The 8271-nt window shown below is 30.0% G+C and overlaps 2 long non-coding RNA genes across 2 annotated transcripts; both read right to left on the reverse strand.

Annotated features, from left to right (window-relative positions):
- Positions 1–2246: 2246 nt before the first annotated feature.
- On the reverse strand, positions 2247–3490 carry LOC109617421 (uncharacterized). Its single transcript, XR_002198550.3, has 3 exons — positions 3362–3490; positions 2538–2675; positions 2247–2414 (listed from the first exon to the last, which is right to left on the reverse strand). It is a non-coding gene; the product is annotated as an uncharacterized lncRNA (long non-coding RNA).
- A 1600-nt stretch (positions 3491–5090) lies between these two features.
- LOC117683319 (uncharacterized) lies at positions 5091–7022 on the reverse strand. The gene is made up of 3 exons (XR_004597386.2): positions 6919–7022; positions 5768–5916; positions 5091–5680 (listed from the first exon to the last, which is right to left on the reverse strand). It is a non-coding gene; the product is annotated as an uncharacterized lncRNA (long non-coding RNA).
- Positions 7023–8271: the final 1249 nt, after the last annotated feature.

Here is an 8271-nt window from a genome sequence, read left to right on the forward strand (position 1 = left end):
AAAGTTAATACATTTTGTTGGAAATTAAGCACAATATTGATTTTTTTTAATGGCTTAAAGGTGGCTTAAAGGTGGCTTAAAGGTGGCTTAAAGGTAGCTTAAAGGTGGCTTAAAGGTGGCTTAAAGAAGTTTGGACATTAAGGACCTATAAGTTGTCCTTAAAGGTGGCTTAAAGGTGGCTTAAAGATAGTCTTTAAGCTGCCTTTAAGCCATCTTTACGCTTTCTTTAAGCCACCTTTAAGCAATACATATAGCTTAAAGGTAGCTTAAAGGTGGCTTAAAGATGGTCTTTAAGCTACCTTTAAACACCTTTAAGCTATCTTTAAGGAGGACTTAAAGATGGTCATTCATCCTGTGGTGGCTGCTGTTATTGGCTGCTAGCTTCAGCCTGGTTTTAAGATCACCTGAGCTGAAGGCTGACTATTTAAAATTCGTGAGAAATCGGGCTCTCAACATTTTGACTTCCATGTATTTTATATTCTCTAGCTAAATCACAGGATGTACAACAAATTATTGTTGACTCGGAATACATTTAACCATATCCGCTGTCGTTTGACGAACTTGTATACTGCGTAGATAAACAAATATACATTTTAAAGATAAAAAATGATCAACATGTGTAATATTTACATTTTCAACTGTCTTTGTCATAACATTACGAATCAATTACGAAACCAAATGCCAAATAACTTCATAAAACATGAGAGACAGAAAATGGGCATGTCATATAGCATAACCGAAAAAGGTATAAGCTTCACCGTTTAGTAATATATAGCATGTGCCAGATAAAAAAAATTGTGGTTTTAGTATGTTTTTTTTTAGTGTACAAATTGAAAATAATACAAATATAAGTAATAAGGAACCATTCTTTGAATATTATGAGGTAATAATTCCTGGAAATCGTGGTTAAATCTATCATAAAGCCCTTTGGGCTTTATTGGATTTAACCATGCCCCGACCGAAATTATCACATCATAATACTCAAAGAATGATTCCTTATTCCAAAAGTACTAGCATGTACTCCGGATGTTAATCAAAGCATGTGTAAGCGTTTACCCATATGAAACGATTTTGCCATTTCTTTTATCTTTTAGACGTACTGATAATTATTAACAATGATTTAGTTACTTTATTTACGATCAGTTAATTAAATTGAAAAGGAGAAAAAAGGAGTAAAACTGGACGATTAAATGGCGATTCAAGTGGTTATTTTTTAAAATGCTTGCAACTATTGCTGAGAAAAAATAAAATAACCTGCTAACGCGAAATGTGTACTTTTTCTGCAGTGTAGCTACCTTCATGTGTCGCATGAATTACCAAAGTGAGTACTATCTTGCTTAAATAATAGAGGACATCACAAAACACTAAATATAATTTCATCGCTTAATGAAATATATTAATCCATGCCATTTCAGATATTTGATGAAGTTTCAGATATCACGATATCATCACAAATGTTTAAATGTAGATTTACACCTTTAAAAAAGTCATGTGAATGATACATGTGTAGGACTGTACTGTTTTGTTGAACATTTAACTTGATGCATTTATGTACAAAAATAATAACCCAATAACGCAGGTTATGTATTTTCTCTGCAATGTCATTACTTTCATACTTGCAAAAATCATCAAAAATGTATTTCATTGTTTAAATGCAACATGTTAACTATATGCACTTCATATAGTTTTAGCGTGAAGGCGCTACGTATTCAAAACCAATTTGCAATCAGATGTTTTCGATTTTTTCGCAAACATTAAATATAAATGACCAATTTTTTTTTATTTCATTGACTAACAGATTAAAGTTCACATAAAAAAAAACGCCTTTTAAGTATAAGTTCAGATTAATTTAAATAACACTTATTTCCTTGATCATTATCATTAGAACCTTGAATCATCAAATGTCTACTAAGCACATTAGCAGCATTCCTGTGATTAAGAGGTATTGATATTCAGATAGATATAAATCACTGTCAGTAATCACTGTCAGTAATCATATGACAAAGTTAATCATACACTATCGAATAGTACGGATATCTTAATCTAAAGGTTTCCCCTTAAATTTTGAATTTCATACTTGTTTCTTTTCTGCAGCGGTGGGACTTAAACTACTTTGCATTTATATGTATGCACGGTTTTCTCGTCCAGGGGAGAAATTAATCCCAGGTATGCTTTTGTTCTCAAGCAAAAAGCTATGCATGAAAGATTCTATCATACAACGCCGGTATTATTTCTCGATTAATTTATTTCCCTCCATATAAATAGAGTAACCTTTCGTCATGTATGAAATATATAAAATCATAACTTTTTTTAATTTAGTACATTTGAATACATGTGTTTATTTTTATTTCGCATATTGTTCTTCTTGTACATAACTACTCTTTCTGGAACCATCGATCAATATTTCCCATGATCTGAAAAATATAAAAACATTTCTGGTCAGATCAACGATTTCATTTGTAAAACGCCATCAAAAGTTCGGTGTACAATCAATATTTTCGAGAACACTTAACATAAAAACAAAATCAATTATTTACTCCATGAGCGGCAGCAAATATCGGCTAGATGGTATCTATGATAACAGTATGTTCCTCTTGGGCAGCGTGAATACGGACCACACAAGCTTACTGCAGGTTCTCCAAATGGTGGACAGTGGTAGTCTGGACCTCCCGCGACTATAAAAAAAGTAAGAGCGGAAATGCATTGTTTGACCTGAAGATGATAAAATTTATAGCTATTATGATTTGACATCTAACGTGCGGGGTCTGACGATGGGTTTATCAAATTACTCTTGCTGTCACAGTAGGATCTAAGTTACGCAATTCATGTCAAAGTTCATAATATTAATAGATAAGATTAGTATTATGACATTGTGTTAACATTGTTTTCTCAAGAAATGAACTTGACAATTGACAAAAACATGTTTCCAGATGATAAAGATTTTAAAATTGTCCTGTACATTAAACAACAATCTTTTCAATTTCATGTATGACGTCCTCGAACTGGAATATTTCAAGCACTTGTAAACTACGATTTCTATTTTCTTAATTTTTGATTTCAGACTTTTTTTTTCTTCGATGGAAACTTAAATTATTTAGATTAAAAGTAATTTTATTTCTTAAATCTTCATAAGGAACGATTTTAAGTTGATATTCAATATTGAATCATACTTGTACATAAGAGTATCCAAAAATATTGACGAATATGATGTCTTCGTCTTATTACACTGCATCGTTTAGGTTTTAAAGTTTGAAATCTACGCCAATATTATTTCAACATTAATTCAACATTTTTTCCTAAAAATTTTAATTCTGTACACAAAGAAATATTTATTTTATATTTAATTTTAATTTCTACTTACCGATGTCAATCGTAGTTAACGCGCTAACCAAAATGGCCAGCATGAAATAAGTCTTCATATTTCAGACTCAATGGATTGAGTTGTTCCTTCTGTTAATGATTTTATATAGTCTAGATAGTGTACCTAAAGGATCCAATCAAATTCAGAGAATATTCGGATTAAACATTATTGATATCCTAGAAAACGAATAAATTACACGGATATCGTATTTCAGTAGGAAATCAACTTAAAGTAATTAGAGCTCATTTCAATTGTCAAACAGTAGATACAATACTTGGAAATATAATTTATTATTTCCCTAATTTGAAGTATAGTAATGCCTTATCATGTTTTGTGTGATTAAAATAACTTCATGTATTATTTTGAATAAAATTATAATATTTTATAATAATTAATTTATTTATTTTATTTTTTATTTATAATAAAATGTTATTAATTATTTTTTACACAGAGAGAGAGAGAGAGAAAGAGAGAGAGAGAGAGAGAGAGAGAGAGAGAGAGAGAGAGAGAGAGAGAGAGAGAGAGAGAGAGAGCGACCATTCTCTGACTTCTTAAATTACTAATATTATTATTAAAATTTTACAGATAATTAGGATGTGATGTTATAACTTCGTACCTTTAAATTGGTTTTTGTCTACAGAATATATACATGTATATTCATAATGTGCACTTTGATTAAAGACTTAGACTTTTATTTTATTTTATCCTTATTTCATAAGTTTGTTCCACTCCTTTCCAAATATTTTGTCTTTAAAAACTGTAATACTTATCAAATTGAACAAACTTACGACAGTCTTTTTCGCTGTGGTTGCGGTAAAAAAAATTGCGTACAAGGATTGAGGTTGTTTTGTATAAATATGAAAACTCAATTTTCAGTCGAATATGTTACTTACATATGCATGCATCAATTTAGTTTTCCGAATACCACAATCTGAAATAATATATTTGTGTATACTGTAAAACAAATTTTATTAGTTTGCTGAAATTTTAAAGAGGTTCACGTAAGCATTGTTTGCCTGGAGGGGGGGGGGGGTTATAAATTAACAATAAAAATATCGATATCGAATTTTAATTGATTTAGTTGTCGCTTGTTAAAATACTTTGGGTAAGTCTGTTTTTTCCCACTTGTTAAAAAACAATGTACGTGCATTAATTGTATGTGTTAATATTAAAGGGACCTGGAAACGATTTTAGCTAAAAATTAAATTTTTATTATTATCAATTTTAATGTTTTGAATGGTTAATATAGGTACTTTTAATGCTTTATCAAAAGTAAAATATTGAGTTTTGTTTAATAAACAAAGCCAGAGATTTGTTATGTTTTACATATGTGTTTCATTGGTATAAGTTTCAATCAAAATTTGCTTTTTCTGTTTATCATATTATCTTTAAAAACATTATATTAGTTTACCTTGTTTGCCACGAGTCATTTGGTCAAAGAAGTGGTAATTCCATACTTTTGTAAACAGATATGACTCGAGCTACGTTTACATTACAAAGACCTTTTTACCTCTGTATCTCTCTCAAAACTTGACTTCTAACAATTAAATTTATTCAATCATTTAAAATGACCAAGTAAACTATTTCATACGAGGGTTGATCCAAAATCAATGTGATAAAATCTTGAAAAATCCGCATAAAGTGACAAAAGTTAGTGCTTTAAGTTATATACCTAATTCAATTCCGACCTGAAATTTTTTTTGGACGTTATTATTTTTTGTTTTGATGCTATTACATTTACTTTGCTTTTTAACTTCCACAACTAAACGGAATTAATTTGACCATAAATCTAAAAAAAATCTACACTCAATTCGACGGATGCAATTGGTGGTCTGTGGAAACATTAGTATTCGTGGTGGCTCAATTTTCGTGGTATTCGTGATATTCTCTTTTCACTTTTTTAATGTAGGTTCCATTTTGCACTTTTACACAAAATGCTTTTAGAAACTGTCAAATATTTTGATTTTTCTTGCAATGATCGGTAATTTAGATAGAGGCAAGAGTACGTGTCAGTGGACAAGGGTTCCGTGCGTTTAGATGCGGATGTGAAACTAAAATATCGTGAAAATTTATACTAATTTATGACCTTCTTCGTGCATTTCTTTTTCCTACTAAGTTAAGTAATTTTTCCGTATATTATTTATTTTAAATTCAATACAAGTAAGAATGCTTCTGAGTTAATCCAAAAAAGGAAACACAATGATCAATGTTCATGTATCATTAAATAAATAAAACTAGTAACTTTTGTTTTCTTTTTTTATTTAATATTTACTAATGGTATTCACATGTATCGTTGCTCTATTATCCATCAATATTGTCCTGCAAAAGAAAACACAAGATTACAACTTTTTATTGTAAAAACCATACACCTGTAACATTTGCATAGGTAATCAAAAAAGTCTTAACCATGAAAATGTCCTTTGCAGCAAAGATTTGAAATGTATAACCGTTGATAACAATATGTTCCTCGTGGACATTCCCCATATGGACCACAAAAACTCAGCTCACTGCTAATTCTCCGTATGGTGGACAATGGGGAAAAGTTCCTCCTTCAACTGAACCAAGTTTAAAAAAAGGCTATTTAAAGGACTTGGTCAGAATGTGACCCCAAAATTTAAATAATATTTTCCCGTCAACTTCTTTACATATTGCTAGTGGTTCATGGTCAAGCAAATTTCGTTGTCTAATTTTATGCCTGCTACGAAACTCAAATTTCCTTGTCATGTAAGGAAGAAGTAATGCTATTGTTATATCGAATTAGATGCTATTATAAACACTGGTAATAAAGCAAAGCTTTTACCGATATATACCGTCAGTTAAAGCGAAACTTTGGCATGAATAAAAAACAAAATAATGTGATCATTGTATCTCTATGGTAACTCGATAACTGAATTTTGAATTTTGTTATCATGTTGTTTATACAGAATTATTCCTTCCTAATAATAAACGGAAAATATAAAAAAAAATCTGCTCATTATTGAACCATAATTGAGTAGACTAAACCTTCCAAGTAATATATTTTTTAAAGTATTTAAGAAATTTTATTCATTCTCCGTTTCGTTTTTATTATATAATCTTTTTATGATCATTAAAACTCTCAAAAACAAATCCAAATACTAGTATATTGTTTTGTCTAATTTCTATCAAGTTATCAAGTTTTCATCATGGATTTAAAAGCAATACACGAGGAAAAAATGAAATTTTAAAAAAACTAATCACATGTGTAAGCCTGGGAACATATGGCCCCTAGCAATAGCCAGCTGCCAGATTCTTGAAATATTGCATTGTAATTGGACTCTGTGAATATTATATATGGATAAAAAAAAAAAGAGTTCTACTGTAGTTTTTACGCAAAAAAAACCTGGCCTCCATAAAATCAAAAATAGACGCACGGGAATTGGTTACTGTACACTGTGATTAAGATTAATCTTAGTGTTAGTAAATGTTTGAAAGAATCACTTTATACATGTTAAAATATTTGATTTTTTTAAACGGTTTGCTAGTAGGTAGGTTATTTTATCTATTATACATGTAGTTATAAACCATTGGATACTTACCGACTGCTAGTGATACAGCACAGACAATCAAGAAGACAAACATGGACTTCATGTTGCACAAAATATTTTGAAAATGATCACAATGTAAGTCGCTTAAATAAGTTAACAAAAACAATGTAATCACTGGCAACTAATCAAATCAAACACATATATTTCTATCTGAGTTTGATTTGGATAAGCCTTAAAAAACACGTAAACAGTGAGGAAATCATCAGAACATCAAAACAATGATTGCTTTCATTTATTAAAGCGCAAATAACATTGATCAATTATGTCACGATTATTTACAAATGGGTTCTAAAATTTTAAATCCAATTGCAATGCACATCATTCTGCGAAAAGAAACGTATCATATTTTCGCGTATTATAATAAGTATTGTATGTTAATTTGCTCTCCATGAATCCTGTAACAGACGTAAACGATGTGAGAGAAATAAATAAAGCTACTGATTTACAAATTTGCATACATTTATAGCCACAGTCCGTAAATTTGAGTGTTGATAGGTTTAGTTTTATGGTCAAAAAGTTGATTAAATAAAGACCCTAAATGAACATGATCTTGCAAATATTCTCGACAAGAACTACACAAATTGATTGAAGATCTTTGTAATCGATCTCTCAAATGTGTGGTATATCTTTATCGTATATGAATTGAAATGTAAATTTGAGTGTTGATAAGTTTAGTTTTATGGTCAAAAAGTTGATTAAATAAAGACCCTAAATGAACATGAACTTGCAAATATTCTCGACAAGAACTACACAAATTGATTGCAAGATCTTTGTAATCGATCTCTCAAATGTGTGGTATATCTTTATCGTATATGAATTGATCCCATTCAAAAATATAAATGTATAGATTAAAAGATATTTTCAAAATCTTTAATTGATTGTATTTATTTACAAATTTGATCTCTTTATGTCCTTTTGTCAAAATGTAGAATATCTGGAAAATAAAATACCAGAATCACACGAGAAACAAAGCTGTTTTACGGTAAACCGAAATGCTGTATTACGAAATATATGACGTCCGAACAAATTCTTTATTCGTCCGAACAAATAACTTATTCGTGCGAATAAATCCTAATTCGTCCGAACAGATAATTTTTCATCCGAACAAATCGTAATTTGTCCGAAAAAATAGCGTATTCGTTAAAGAGTCTATCAATTTTTTTCATCTGGCCCTACCACTCCGCCGTTGAATAAACATATTACTAAGAGTTTAATTCTTCCTGAAAGACGTCAGCAGTGTAATATATACTTTTTCTGCATTTTTTAATTACACTCATAATCATTTATCATTTCAAGGAAATTTCCTCTAATGTTGATTGGATCTGTTCAACTTCATAATCTATA

The sequence above is a fragment of the Magallana gigas genome, chromosome 4, assembly GCF_963853765.1.
Source record: "Magallana gigas chromosome 4, xbMagGiga1.1, whole genome shotgun sequence".
In the NCBI taxonomy this organism is placed as follows: Eukaryota; Metazoa; Mollusca; class Bivalvia; order Ostreida; family Ostreidae; genus Magallana; species Magallana gigas.